General features: G+C 41.0%; 1 pseudogene; it reads left to right on the top strand.

Annotated features, from left to right (window-relative positions):
• Nucleotides 1–1,242: 1,242 nt before the first annotated feature.
• On the top strand, nucleotides 1,243–14,491 carry LOC123276109 (zinc finger protein 892-like; annotated as a pseudogene).
• The last annotated feature ends 1,351 nt before the right edge of the window (nucleotides 14,492–15,842 follow it).

The following is a 15,842-nucleotide window of genomic DNA, read 5'->3' as shown; positions in this document are numbered from 1 at the left end:
TCCCCTACATTAAACCCAGCATGCATGGGGTTAAAACCAAATCTCTCTTTCCCTGCTTTCTCCCTGGCTCCCAGAATTCCCTATCCGCTGTGAAGACAAACAGCCAAGGTCGCCCACCTGGGTTCCTTATCATCTCCTCCTTCTTCCTGCAAGCAGCATCCCAAGGTGGAACACAGGCAGGTGGGAAAGCTCCGACCAGCCAGGCCACTGACTCCCCCCACTCTCTACAAGCAGTCACATTCCTCACAAACCTTTAAAACCCCTCACCTCCCCTCTTTTGGGGAGGAGAGAGGAAACGAGACAAATATGAGGGCTCACTCTTGTCTCCTGGCTGATGTCATCTGAAATAAAAACCCTCTCCCTGCCATAAGCCTGGAGTCCCAGTTTGTATTTGGCCCCTCTTGTGTGGCAGGTAAAGAACCTACGTTTGTAGGTGCTAACATACAGAAACAAAAGGGTTCTGTGAGAGAATTAATTTGAATTAAGGGGAAGGAGGTCAGGGAAGGCTTCACTGAAGAAGAGACATTTGAATTGAAAGCTGAAGGATGACTAGAGGGAGATGTTCTAAACAGAGGAAATGTGTAGATTAAGGGACAGCAAAGAATTTGGGATGTGGGAGATACTAAAAACCCACGTGACCCGAGGACAGAGAACAACAGGAAGATAGCAGCAGGTAATTCAGGACTGGCAGAGCCAGATTGCAGGGTTTTATAAACTGTGTTAAGGGGTTTACGCCTTACTCCAGGGCAGAGGGCAGCCACTGAAGGGTTCTGAGAAGAGTGACATAAACAGATGAATCTTTAAATGTCCATCCTGGCTGCCTTGAACAGCAAGGCTCGAGGAAAGGCAAGATTAGATGTCGAGACACGATTCAGGCGACTATGGTAATTTGGACTAGAATGACACTTGTGATACAATTGGTCTTTCCCTGATTTCCATGAAGAACTGGAGCTACAGCCCAGAGTCTCTGACACTGAGTAAAAAAGCCTCTTTTGGCTTGGTTTATGTTTGGCTCAGGGCGAGGGGCCCTTCCTGGACCTAAACTCCAGGTCCGCACAATTCTCCACTTCAGAGCCAACCTCCCTACTTCTTTTTCACATCTTACTCTTCCTCGTGAACTCATTCTTAATCATGTTTCTTCTTCTACGTCTCTTCAATCAGCCCTGCCCGTGCTCTTTATTTATCAGCCAGAATGCTTTCAACAAAATCAGCAGTAGCAACTCAGTTTACAGATTTGGGGCTTTATTCTAAGAAAGAATGAGAGATACCAGGGAAAAGACTTTGTGTATCAGGTCCTCATCCCCCCACCCGCAAATAATCATCAGACACTAAAATCATTTGCAGCTTTTGGAGCCCTATCAATCAGGTGGGGAATTATCTCCATTTTAAGGCTGACAGGAGAGACCCGCCGTTCTGCCCCCGAGGACAGGCACCGAGTCCCCGAGCCCTCTGGGAACTGCAGTCCTTCGAGCGGGACCCCCGACCGGGGGCGGTCGCCTCCAAGTGCGCAGATGCGACTCCAGACGGAGCCTGAGCCTTTTGTCTCCCAGCGGCTTCGTGGGTCCGCGAGGCGGCTCTGTCCCTCCCGCCCGTCCCAGAGCGCAGCCCGGCGGGATCCAGCCCTGTGGCCGGAGCCAGGTCCGCAGCGCGTCGCGGGTAAGAGAAAGCGGGCCTGAGCGCGGGTCTCCGCGACCCGCCCGTCCCTGCACGGCTCTAACGCCTCGCGCCGCAGCCCGGGCCGGGCCCTCAGCTTCTGGCCTCGGCGGAGGACGGGCTGGGCCCTGCCTAAGCCCCGGCCCCACCCCCGGGCTCTGCGCGCGCTACCCCGGCGGGGTCTCCAGCCAGCTTTGAGGCTTTCTGAGCGGACGGCGTCCCGGAAGCGGGGTTGCCGCTAAGCCCTCTGGGAAGTGGAGTCCAGCAGCGTGAAGGGGGCGTGGCGCAGCGGGGGATTCTGGGAGTGGGAGTCCGGGGGCTGAGGGCTCACGGTCCCACGTGCGGAGAGCTTGGGCCCCTCCCCCTGGTTTTGGCCGTACGTCTTGTCACTCCACCGAGAGCGTTAAGGTGTTGAACTTTCGGGGTAGAAAGGAAAAAACGGAGTCCGTGTCTTACTCATTCCCCTTCTGTGCTTTGCCCTAACAGAGTTTTTAGCCTGCCTGTGCTTGGGGGCCTGTTCAAGGGGTTCGACTTCGAACGTGCAAGGGAATCCTGGCCTGTATATTCTCAGTCTTAAAGAGCGAGTGAGGAATCGGCTGTCTGAGAGCCCCGTCTATCAACTGCCTTGTGTTTATGAACAGCAGGGATGAACCAAGTGAGGGACCCCCGCTTCTAGTTACTGCCACCATGATCACAGGCCGCCTATGGCCGCTTGTGTGTTTAGGGTGTTTCTCATGGGAGTTTCTGCACTGTCTGGAACCGGGTGTGTGCCTGAGGCTCATACTTCACTGCCCTGATTCTTTCCTCCTTTTGCCCTGGTGTGGCATGTAGTGACTGATCTTGGTGATCCAGAGGATGGTCTTCCAGCTGTGGAGATTAATTTAGCCTAAATAATAAAGATTCCAAGTAAATTAGGATTACTTCTGAGGCCCTAGCACATAGGAATAAGCCTCCTAGGAATAGAGAGAGAGGATGATGCCTCAAGGAGCAGGAATCAGTTCCAGAGGAGGGGAAGCCTAACCTCAAAATCTCCTCCCAGAGCTTCAGAGTAGAGTTGAATGATTTACACGAAGAAGCAGATTATGTATTGCTGAAAAGTCCGTGTTTCTCTCATTTGAAACAGTGAGTAAGGAGGGAGTCATAGCAATAACAGGACAAAGAAGAGAAGCTGATCATGGATTATCTGACCATTGAAGTTGAGGAAGAAGGTAGGAATTACAGAAATACGCATGGAGTTGAAAGTGGAGGAAATACCCTTGATGGGAATGAACAGGGAACAGACACATGTCAGGAGAAAGCCCTGAAGTAGAGAAGTTCTCACTTCAAAACTTCAAAAGTTCAAAACTACCGTGTTTGAAAATCACTAAGTGGTCTCCTTGTGGCACATTCTCCGGCCCCATCTTCCTCTTTCAGCACTTCTGTGCTCATCCACATTCCCTCTGAAGCTGTGGAAGGGAGAATGTTCCATAGTGCTTGCTTTTGTGATAAAGGGCAGGTCACACTCTTCCACCCCCATTGGAGTGTTCCAAAAGGTTGATGTATTTCTGGCTCTGTGGGTTTAACTTTTTGGTGAAAGCACTTTCACTTAATTGTCTTACCCTAGCTTCATCTGAACTTTTTGAGTTAAGTAGAGTAGGCCTTATATATATATAATTCAGCTGGCTTGCGATAACTTTCGTCCTAGTGAATTTGGGAGTGAGAAGATAGAGTTTACCTCCTTCATGGCTTTTTTCCTGCTCCTTCCAGCCATGACTCCTGCTGATGCTTCTCTGCCCCAAAAGCAGAGCACAGAAGAAATGGAATCTACTGTTGAGCTCCTTCCTGTGGAGTTCCAGGCGAGTTTGGGTTTAATTTCCCTCCTCTGAAATCTTAGCTTGTTGTTCACAGTGTGTCCTCATTTCTTTCTTCATCTTGCTTCTGAGGTCCATGGAAATCCCCTCTAGAGAACTGAGCCAAAGTAATTTTTCCTTGAAGACTTGAAGCTCTGGGAACAGCTCAGGCCAGAGCTTTAAATTTGGGAATAATCTGTGTGGATGGTATTTTAAACCATGAAACTGTGATCAGTAAGGGAATAAGTGTAGCTAGAAAAGAGATGAGATCTTATTACTGAGTCCTATAGCTCTCCAACACTTAGAGTTCAGGGAGATGAAGAGAAACCAGCAAAGGAGACTGAGATGAGGTGGCCAGTGAGGTAGGAGGAAGCCAAAAGTGTGGCATCCTGGTAACCAATTGAAGAAAGTGTTTCAAGGAGAGGGGAGTGATCGCCTGGGTTAAATGCTCCTGCTAAGTCAAGTAAGATGGGGCCTGAGAATTGGCCATTGGATTTTAAAATAGGAAGATCATTGGTGACCGCCAAGGGCCATTCCATGGAGCGGTAGGAGTGAAGCCTTGTTGGAATGGGTTCAGAAAAAAGTAAGAGGAGAGAAATTGGAGCCGGGGACTACAGATAACTATTTTGGAGAGTTTTATTCTCCGGGAAAGGAGAGAAGTAGGGTGATAGCTGGAAGGAGTAGTAAGACCAAAGAGGTTTTTTTTTTCCCCTAAAGACAGGAGAAATAAGAGATTGTTCATAGGTGTGTAAGATGGATGGAGACAAGAAGATGTCTAAGGACTGAACTCTGGAGAACTCCAGCGTTTAGAGCCACTTTTCAAACATTGCTTTATTTTAAATTAATCCTGTGATTATTTATAACCTGTTTCACAGATGAAGAAACTGAGGCTACAGTAACATGCTCAGAATCATAAATGGTTGAGCCCTGATCAGAACCCAGGTATGTCTGATGCTAAATCCTATGCCTCTAATGACTCTATTCTTTTACAGACATCCTTTCCCACAAAGTATTCTCCAATTAATTACGGTCAACAAAGGACGCTCATGTGACTGTCAATATAACATAAAGTATGAATCTTATCTTAAAACATTTGATCCTTTTCAATGTAAAATCAGTAAATTCACTCATTCAGAACAACTTTAATTGCTAAAGGATAACTAAATAAATGTAAAAGTCATGGCCCTAAGTACAGAGAAAGAAGGCGCCTCTATTAGAAGAGCATGAGAACAGCATGAATGTCTACATACATTCAGGATATCAAGCTGAATTTCTGTAAAATCTTGGACTAGCCCAGGAATCAGTATAAATTACTTATCTGAGCCTTATCCCATCTACAATATAATCAGTAATTAACGTTTGGTTATCATTCAGTGGTTATATTACATTTATTTAACAAAATATGTAAGAGGCAGAAGAATATAGTTATATAATATAAAAGAATATATATATATATATATATATATCTTCTATATAATATAGAAGAATATAGTTAAAAGTATAGCTTTCGAGTGAGACTGCCTGGGTCCAAATCTCAGATCTGATCCTTACGGCTGTAAATAATGTTAATAATAGTACTTACCTCATATAGTTATTATTACAAGAGATAGTTCATTCAAAGGACTTAGCACATAGAAAATAAATTATAAATGTTAGCTATTATTATTATTTTCCCTAACACAGATTAATACTTGGAAATTTTAGAATATTCCATTAAAATGGGTAAAATAAAGATTTAACCTTCAGATTAAAAGACACTTCCTCTTCTAGATTGTTCTCTTCCCTCAAGGATTACGAAGAATGTGCTTGTACTTCCAGGAACTGGTGACAGTGAAGGATGAGGAAATGGATTTTGCCCATGTGGAGGTGGACCAGCTGAATTCTGCCCAGAGGAACATGGGCCTGGATCTGAAGGTGGAGAGTTGTGGAAGCCTGGTATTTTGGGGTAAGGAAGTCATTTTGTCATGCAGAGTGCTTACTGAGACGTCAGCTTCCTTAACAACTAATGGCATCTAAAATGCCATAGTTTTGCTTAGGGTCTGGAGAGCCCCTGATAACTTGGAGCTCAGAATTGGGCTTCTTTTCTCTTTTGGCAAGCAAAAGTTCACCATATGTGGAACTGAAAAAGGACAGCTTCGTTATATTGCTTTTAAGACTTAGAAGCTACAATAATTCAAACAGTGTGGTATGGGTGAAAAGATAGGTGTAAACCAATGGAACAGATCAGATAGTCCAGAAGTAGACCCAGACTTATATGGTCAATTAATTTCTGACAAAGGTGCAAAAGCAATTCAGTGTTAAAAAGAGAATCTTTTCAACTAATGGTGCTGGAACAGGTGGACACCTGTATTAAAAAAAAAATAGAATCTCAATCTATACCTCCCACCATATATAGGAAGTAACTCAAAGTGGGCCACAGACCTAAGTATAAAATCTAAAACTATACAACTTCTAGAAGATAACATTACGGACAGTCTTTGTAACCTTTTGTAAGGCAAAATTTTATTATATATGACACCAAAAGCTCGATCCAGTAAAGCCATCTGGATCTCAAGTTTGCTTTCTTGGAAGGTTTTTAACCTTGAATCTAAGTCCTTTGCTAGATACAGGACTGTTCAGATTATCTATTTCTTTTTGAGTGAGCTCTGGGAATGGTTTCTCATCTTTCATTCCTGATATTGGTAATTTGTATCTTCTCTCTTTTTTTTCCTTTGTTGGTCTTCCTAGAGGTTTAACAATATTATTGATCTTTTCAGAGAACCAGCTTTTGGTTTCATCGATTTTCTCTATTGTCTGTTTCCAATTTTATTCATTGCTACTCTTATCTATTATTTTCTCCCCTTTGCTAATTTTGTGTTTAATTTGCTCTCTTTTATTAGTTTTTTAAGGTGGAAGCTTGATCATTGTATAAGATCTTAATATAATGTAATACAGTCACACGCTGCGTAATGACGTTTCGGTCAATGACAGACCACAAACATGATGGTGGTCCCATAAGATTAGTACCATATAAACTGGGTGTGTAGTAGTCTATACCATCTAGGTTTGTGTAAGTATACCCTGTGATGTTTGAACAATGATGAGATTGCCTAACGATGCATTTCTCAGAATGATCCATCATTAAGTGACACATGACTGTCTAATGTAGTATGTTTCTTATTCTATCTTGATCATTAATATAAGATCTTCATATAACATCTTTATTCTCTTCTAATAGGAACATTTAATGCTATAAATTTCCTTCTAACTGCTTTAGCTATGTTCCACAATTTTTTTTTATTTTTTAATTTTTTTGTGAGGAAGATTGGCCCTGAGCTAGCATCTGTTGCCAATCTTCCTCTTTTGCTGAGGAAGACTGGCTCTGAGCTAACATATGTGCCCATCTTCCTCTATTTTGTATGTGGGATGCTGTCACAGCGTGGCTTGATAAGTGGTGCCTTGGTCCACACCTGGGATTCGAACCTGTAAACCCTGGGCCACTAAAGTGGAGCTCACGAACTTAGCCGCCACACCACCAGGCTGGCCCCATGTTCCACAATTTTGATTTGTGGTATTTTCATTTCCATTCAGTTCAAAATAATTTCTGTTTTCACTTGTGATTTCCTCTTTGACCCATGGGTTATTTACAAGTCTCCAAATTTTAGGTGATTTTCAATAAATTTCTAGTTTTGATTTTATAGTTTGATTCTGCTGTGGTCAGAGATACTTTGTATGATTTCAGTTCTTAAAAGTTTTTGAAGTTTGTTGTATTATCTATAATCTAATCTTGATAATTGTTCCACATGCACTTGAAAATCAATGTCAATTATTGTCAGGTTGATTGACAGTGTTGTTCAGGTCTTCTCTGTCCTTACTGATTTCCTGCCCATTGGCTTCTATTGATTACTGACAGAGGAGTGTTGAATTCTCCAATTATAATTGTGGATTCGTCTATTTCTCCTTTTAGTTCTGTTAGTTTTTGCTTAATGTATACAGAAACACTTTTGTTAGGTGCATACACATTAAGAATTGTTATGTCTTCTTGGTGAATTGACCTCTTTTTCATATAATGTCCTTCTGTAACCTTGGTAATATTCCTTGTTTGGAAGTTAATTTTGTCTGATATTAATATAGCCACTCTAGCCTCCTTCTCATTAGTGTTTGCATAGTATATTTTCCCATTCTTTTTGCTTAACTTAAGTGAGTTTCTCGTGGACAGCATGTAATTGGGTCTGGTTGTTAAATCCATTCTGACAATCTGTGATTTTCAGTTGGTGTGTTTAGACCATTTACATTCAAAGTAATTATTGGTATGTTTGGATTTAAGTCTTTCATACACGTAATTGTTTTTTTTCTTTTTTTTTTTAAAGATTGGCACCTGGGCTAACAACTGTTGCCAATCTTCTGTTTTTTTTTTTCCCTGCTTTATCTTCCCAAACCCCCCTGGTACATAGTTGTATATCTTGGTTGCAGGTCCTTCTAGTTGTGGGATGTGGGACGCCGCCTCAACGTGGCCTGACGAGCGGTGCCATGTCCGCGCCCAGAATCCAAACCCTGGGCTGCCGCAGCGGAGCGCGCAAACTTAACCACTCGGCCACGGAGCCAGCCCTGTAGTTGTTTTCTATTTGTTCTTTTTAGTGTTCATTTTTTTCTTTTTCTGCCTGTTTTTTTGATTATTTCTTATTATTGTGTTTTATCTGCACTATTAGCTTATCATTAAAACTTTTTTATTTTATTGATGTCATAATAGTTTATAACATTGTGAGATTTCAGGGGTACGTTACTATTTGTCAGTCACCATATATATGTGCCCCTTCACCCCTTATGCCCACCCCCTTCCCCTCTGGTAACCACTAATCTGTTCTCTTTATCCACGTGATTACACCTTATTTTTAAAGATTTTCTTTAAGGGTCGTCCTAGAGTTCCCAATATGCTTCTTTCATTAATCATAGTATCCCTTTAGAGAATGTTATAACACTTCATATATAGTATAGGAACCTTACTTCTATAAGATTCTAGTTCTTCCGTCCCATCTTTTGTATGATTGTTGTCATGCATTTTGCCTTTATATATGCTATAAATCTACAATATATGCTACTATTTTTGATTAACAGTCAATTATCTCTTGGAGCATTTTAAAATAAGAAAAAATGAATTTTATATTCCATTTCTAACACTCTTCATTTTTTTTATATAGAGCAGGCATGGGCAAACTTTCTCTATAAAGGACCAGATAGTGAATATTTTCTGTTTTGTGGGCCATACACTCTCTGTTGCAACTGCTTAACTCTGCCATTGTGGCATGGAGGCAGCCGTAAACAGTAGTAAACAAAGGGAGTGGGCAGATTTGGCCTGTGGGCCATAATTTGCTGAACCCTGATGTAGATCTAAGTTTCTCACTAGTATCAGGTACTTCTGCCTGAAGAACTTTCTTTAACATTTCTTATAGTTCAGGTCTACTGGTATTGAATTCTCTCAGCTTTTATTTGTCTGAAAAAGTCTGTATTTCACCTTCATTTTTGAAAGATGTTTTCACTGAATGTGGAATATGGTGACAGTTTTTTTTTCTTTCAGCACCTTAAATGTGTCACTTTATTGTCTTCATGTTTATAATAGTTTGTGACCAAAGGTTTCTGTAATTTTTATCTTTGTTTTCTGTATGTAATGTGTCTTTTTTCTATGGCTGCCTTTAAGATTTTCCCTTTATCTTTGTTTTTTAATAGTTTGAATATGATTTATCTAGGGATGTGTGTGTCTGTGTATTTCATCCTACTTGGGGTTATCTGAGCTTTCCTGGGTCTTCAGTTTAATGTCTTTCATTAGTTTTGGAAAATTATCAGCTATTAACTCATCAAATATTGTCTCTGTCCATTCTCTTTGTCTTTTCTCCTTCCAGGATTCCAATTACATGTATGTTTAAGCATTTTAAATTGCCCCACAGCTCTTAGATGCTCTCTTCTGGCTTGTTTGTTTATTTTTCACTCTTTTTTCCTCATTGTGTTTTAGTTTGGGTAATTTCTGTTGACTTATTTGTGAGTTTACTCATTCTTTTCTTAGCTATGTTGACTCTCCTGATGCACCCACTGAAGACACTCTTCTTCTCTCTGATCATATTTTCTCATTTCTAGCATTTCCATTTGACTTCCTCTTATAGTTTCCATCTATCTGCTGAAATTCCCCAACTGTTAATGCACATTGTCCACCATTTCCACTGGAGCCTTTTACATATTATTCATAGTTATTTTCAATTCCCTTATAGTTCTAATTTCTGGGTAATCATTGAATCTGGTTCTGTTACTCTATGGTTTTATACAATCAAATTTGGATGGGGCTGGGAAGGGGTGCATGGAGAGAGGATGCAAGCAGACCCATTGTGAGGCTGCTGCATTAGTTTAGATGAGAGATGATGGTGGCTGAACCGGGGTGGTAATATTGGGGAGGGAAAGTACAGAATGGATTTGAGAGAGATTTGGGAGGTATAATCCCTAGATCTTGGTTTATTTGCTGTCATTGGTAAGGTAGAATTCAATGTGATTCTCAAGTTTCTGACTTTCGGCTGGAAAACGTGTTTAGGCTTTTGTGAGGATTAGATATGTACATGTATTTAACCTTTCAGAATAGTAGCTTACACATAATAAACACTATATAAGTGTTTGTCTAATATTATAGTTCACAGCATAGATTAAATTTTATGTACAATGATATTCTCAACTTCTGAAAATCATGACAACATTAAAAATATGCTTTGCTCTGGGCTGGTTAAGTTCGTGCGCTCTGCTGCAGGCAGCCCAGTGTTTAATCAGTTCGAATCCTGGGCACGGACATGGCACTGCTCATCAAACCACGTGCTGAGGTGGCGTCCCACATGCCACAACTAGGACCCACAACTAAGAATATACAACTATGTACCGGGGGGGCTTTGGGGAGAAAAAGGAAAAAAATAAAATCTTTTAAAAAAAATACGTTTTACTCAAACATGGGTTATGTTTCTATAATGGGATGAAAGGATCTTAAGAAAGGTTTATCATCATCCAAGGTTGCCTCACTGCTTGTATTATTTGTGTTCAACTCAGTTCATACAATATAGATTTAACATGTGCTTGCTCTTCACCAGTGCTATGATGGGCCCTGAGAAATATCAGTGAACAAAAGAGGTGTGATTCCTACCCTCAGAAAACTTACCTTTTGATGGTAGAGTTTATATTCTTATATTAATGTCTTTTTATTAACATGAATGATAATGGCGATATTTTCTTAGGTGGCAAAACCTGGGGAATGTACATCTTGAGGAAGAAGATGAGTTAGGTATGGATATAATGAATTCGAGATTTCCAAGTGAATACGTGAAGTAGATAGTTGAATATATGGGTCTGGGGGAGAGAGAACTAAGCTGGAGATATTGATTTAAGGTCATTGATATATAGAAAGCAGTTGTAACTAGTAGACAAATAAGTCCTGGAGATCTAATGCACAGTGTAGTGAATATAGACAAGAATAGTCTATCATAATCAAACTTGCTAAGAGACTGGGTCTTAGTTATTGCATCATAAAAAAGTGATAATTATGTGACATGATAGAGGTGCCAACTATTGCTACAATGGCAATCATATTATAATATATAAATGTATCAAATCAACGTGTTGCAGACCCTAAATTTACACAGTGTCATATGTCAAATATGTTTCAATAAAAAAGGCACTTAAGGCCATGGACTGGATGTCTTTCAAGGAGATAATGTGGGTAGGGTAGAGTGGGGGCAAAAGAGAGGAGCCTAAGACTGAACACTGAGAACCATCAACATTTAAGAAGAAGAAACAGAAAAAGTTCCAAAGAGATAGAGATCAGGAGAAAAACATGGAGAGCTTAGAATCGCAGAGTTGAGGGGGAGAATATATGTCAAATATATCTGAATAAAGTTGGGGAACAAAAGGGAGAATGTTGTTAGGAGGAAGGCATGGTCGAGACTGTCAAGTGCTGTTGAGAGGCCAAGCTAAGCAAGAAATGAAAAAGATCTGCTGGATTTAGGTGACATACAAATGGCTAGTGATGTCAGTGAGAGCAGTTTCAATCAAGTGGTGGGGAGAGAAGCCAGGCTGCAGTGGCTTCAGGAGCAAGTAGGTGATGAGCAGATATACAAAACCTGTTTGAGAAATTTTGCTATAACAAAAAAGGAAGGAAGAAAGGAAGGAGAGAGAAGGAAGGCAAGGAGAGAGGGAGGAAGGAAAGAAGGAAGAAAGGTGGCCGTGGTTAGTGGATACACAAAATCATATTTAAAGCATATGCTAAACATATTTTAAAAATCTGTGCCTTTAAAAAAGGGTTAAGGGGAATGATTTAAAAAGTCAAAACTGGTTGTCTCCAGCTGGTATTATTATAAGTGATTTTTTTCTAATACTTTTTCAAAACTGCCCAATCTCAACCTATGTTTTCATCTTTCCCCTCCTTCCTCATTTTATGTTAACATTTATTCTCCTCCCTTCTGGTTATCCTCGTCCCTGGTTAGTCTGTTCAGTTTTCCATTCTCTTAGGTAGAGCATCTTCATTGTCTGACCTTTTGCTGTGCCTTATCTTAGTGATTCTCCCATCTCTGTTATTCCCTGAGACTTATTCATCTGCCATTGCCACAAGGCTCTTTCTGAAAACGTTCAAATAAGCATTTTTAATAGACATCACTTTTATTTTCTGTATTCTCGTGCCACCTCAGCAGTTTTCCTTCTCTTGGCACAGAGAGCACAAACATTTGTCCTTTTTATTTATTTCAGATTCTGAATCTATACCTGAAACTAAAGTGTCCCTTTCAAAGCAGGAAGTTTATGAAGTATCATCTGAAAGGGAGCTGGTAATAGAAAGACTTAAAAAGGATGATTCCTGGGATCCCAGATTGATAGAAGCCTGGGAATGTGAAGGCACATTGGAAAGGCAGAAAAGAAATCAGAAGAAAGATTTAAGGCAAGTCATAATTAAACACAAGAATCCCCTATGGAAGATTGTAGTGATATGGGGGAAAAGTCAAGCCCAATTAAACATCAGAAGGTTTACTCGGTAAAAAAGCCTTGGAAGTGCAATGAGTGTGAGAAGTCCTTCGGTTACTACTCAGCCTTTATCCTACATCAGAGAATTCATACTGGAGAGAAGCCCTATGTATGTAATGAATGTGGGAAGGCCTTCAGTCGGAGCTTATCACTTACTCAGCATCAGAGAATTCACACTGGAGAGAAACCTTATGGGTGTAACAAATGTGGGAAAGCTTTCAGTCATCGCTCAGCCCTTATTCAGCATCATATTATTCATACTGGAGAAAAACCCTATGAATGCAATGAATGTGGGAAGGCCTTCAACCAAAGCACTTACCTTATTCAACACCACAGAATACACACTGGAGAGAAACCCTATAAATGCAAAGAATGTGGGAAAGCTTTCAATGACACCTCATCCCTTCTTAAACATCAAAGGGTTCATACTGGAGAGAAACCCTATGGATGTAAAGAGTGTGGGAGAGCCTTTAGTGACAGGTCAGGGCTTGCTCAACATCAGAGAACTCATACGGGGAAAAGCCATATGAATGTAGTGAATGTGGGAAAGCTTTCAGTTACTGTTCAGCCCTTATTCAACATCAAGGCACCCATAATGGGGAGAAACCTTACAAATGTAACGAATGTGGGAATGCCTTCAGTGACCGCTCAGCTCTTGTAAGACATCAGAGAATTCATACTGGAGAGAAACCTTACAAATGTAAAGAATGTGAGAAGGCCTTCAGTCAGAGCTCATCCCTTACAAAGCATCTGAGAACTCATACTGGAGAGAAACCGTATAAATGCAATGATTGTGACAAAGCCTTCAGCCAGAGTTCATCTCTTATTCAACATCAGAAAACTCATACAGGAGAAAAACCCTACAAATGTAAGAAAATTGAGAAAACCTTCAGTGTGCATTCAGCCTTTCATCAACATAAAGAAATTCATGATGAACTGAATGCAGTAGATTCATGAAATAATTATGTATTTTCTCCTGATTGGATAGACCTGTTCTAACTATGACAGGGTATATTTCAAAAACTTGTGATGCTGTGTCACACAGAAAATAGCCCTCTTTCTTGAAATGCTATTAGGTATGGAAGAGGACGAGAGGTACATGTGGGTGTCTTGGTTACGAAACCAGAATACCTGAAGCAGTGGAGAGGAGAATTTCCAGGGAAACACAGAAGGAGAAAGTCTAGTCAGAGAACAGAGTAAAGAGCTAGGCATTTGTATCAGTAGAAAACCAATCAGGGGAGCAGAGTGAATGTTACTTGAGGCTGGTGACTCTCTAGATAGTAGTTTCAACCTGAAACAAAAGTGGGGAGGATCAGGACCCCAAAGAGGAAAATTTCCAGGAAGTTTCACTAGGGAATTAAAAAGAGAAAAAAGTCTGAGCCCAGAAGAGCCTCCTTTCTCTCTCCCTGCCCTCCAATTGTTCACTCACACATTTGCAAACATTTAAACCGGTGGTTATTGACCCTGGATGCACATTGAAATCATCTGAGAAGCTTTGAAAAAATACCTGGGTCCCAGCCCCAGCGATTCTGATTAAATTGGATTGGGGTGTAGCCTGGGCATCAGGAATTTTTAGAACTTCTCAGGTAATTCCAACATGCAGCCCAGATTAAGAACCATTGATTCAGATTCTGCACAAGGATCAACTCAATACGATAAGAGGATTACAGGCAACCAAAAGGATAAGAGCTCCTTGTGTCCTTGCTGCTGCTTTTCCTTTCTCTTGCTAATTGTATAACATCATCTTTTTGACCTGATTTTGGATCCCTTTCCTTGGGCCTTTTTTGTTTTCTCTGACTTTGTGTGAGCCAACCTGCCTGACACTAACTTCTGCTTTGACCGTGAATCTTGCTAAATGTGCTCCTTGAAGCCTGGTTATTGCTTTCTCAACCATTTCTACCTATTAGAGTCATAAATTGTGCCTGCTACCTGTGGCTCAGTCATAGCAAAAATTAACTGTAAGAAACAAGCTTAGAGGAGGGCCTGAAGATCAGAAATCAGGATTGAAGACAGAGTGACGGGAAGGGACTTTCGAAGAGTTAAAATTTTGACTCCAACTGGATAGTATGTATCTTAGAATTTCCAGAAATTATAGTAAAATTTAGTTGTGTGCATGAATTAATACTCAACTTTAAGGGGTATAGGTGAGAGGGAGGGTAAATCGAGAATGTTCCTATATCTAACATGAAGCCCAGTAATAACTCTAAGGAGATTATTACAGATGATGTCATCTCTATAGAACATCCATTAAAAGATACAGCAAGTAGAGGAATTTACATATTAAAAAAATCTTTAACCCAAAAGAAGTCAGAAAAGGAGGAAGAGAGAAACAAGCAGCTGAGACAAATAGCAGAGAGCAAAATGGTAGACCTAAATTTAACCCTGTCAGTAATTACATTAAATGAAAAAGAAACACCCCAGATAAAATTCAAAGATTGTCAGACTGAATAAAGAAGCTTAACTCAACTGTATCTGAAAGAGGCACACTTTAAATACAGAAGGGCTTACAGGTTGAAAGTTCAAAAGATGAACATGGATTTTTGCTGTGGGTTTGTAATAAATGGCCTTTATCATGTTGAGATACTTTCATTCTGTACCCGTTTTGTTGAGAGTTTTTATCATAAAGGTATGTTGGATCTTGTCAAATGCTTTCTCCGTGTCTATCGGGATGATCATGTGATTTTTATTCTTCATTTTCTTTTTTTCCCTAAAGCTTGGCACCTGAGCTAACAACTGTTGCCAATCTTCTTTTTTTTTCCCTCCTTTTTTTCTCCCCAAATCCCCCCAGCACATAGTTGTGTATTTTGGTTGTGGGTCCTCCTAGTTGTGGCATGTGGGGTGCCACCTCAACATGGCCTGATGAGCAGTGCCAAGTCTGCGCCCAGGATTCGAACTGGCGAAACCCTGGGCCACTGAAGTGGAGTGCGTGAACTTGACCACTTGTGTTCCCGAGACCAGCTAGGCAGCCAGCTGAAGGGATGGATGGAATTAATAGACAGAACACAGTCTATCTAATAGACACCACACACTCTACATTTTTTAACAGGACAGGGGACCAACCATCAGTCTCTAGGACAGAGGTGACATCCCTCTGATCGCCACGTATTTATTTGCAGGCCAAGAAGTACAAGCATAGCAGGAACTCTTGCCAGCAGGGATATGCAAGTCAAAGCTCAGCAGTTCTAATCTCCCCCCCTTCAATGTACCCCGGCGTTACGCAAGGCCATTCTCTGAGGGAGTATCCTGGGAACAAACAATCTGGCAAGTTATGCAGATAGTGTTCCATTCCTGCAAGGGCCCAGCGTCCTTAAGCCCCTTGCCTTCATGTTTGTTAAGATACTACCTTCT

The sequence above is a fragment of the Equus asinus genome, chromosome 20 (assembly GCF_041296235.1).
Source record: "Equus asinus isolate D_3611 breed Donkey chromosome 20, EquAss-T2T_v2, whole genome shotgun sequence".
Classification (NCBI taxonomy): domain Eukaryota; kingdom Metazoa; phylum Chordata; class Mammalia; order Perissodactyla; family Equidae; genus Equus; species Equus asinus.
The sequence above is the reverse complement of the archived record's forward strand: the minus strand, read 5'-3'. Positions and strand labels throughout refer to the sequence as shown.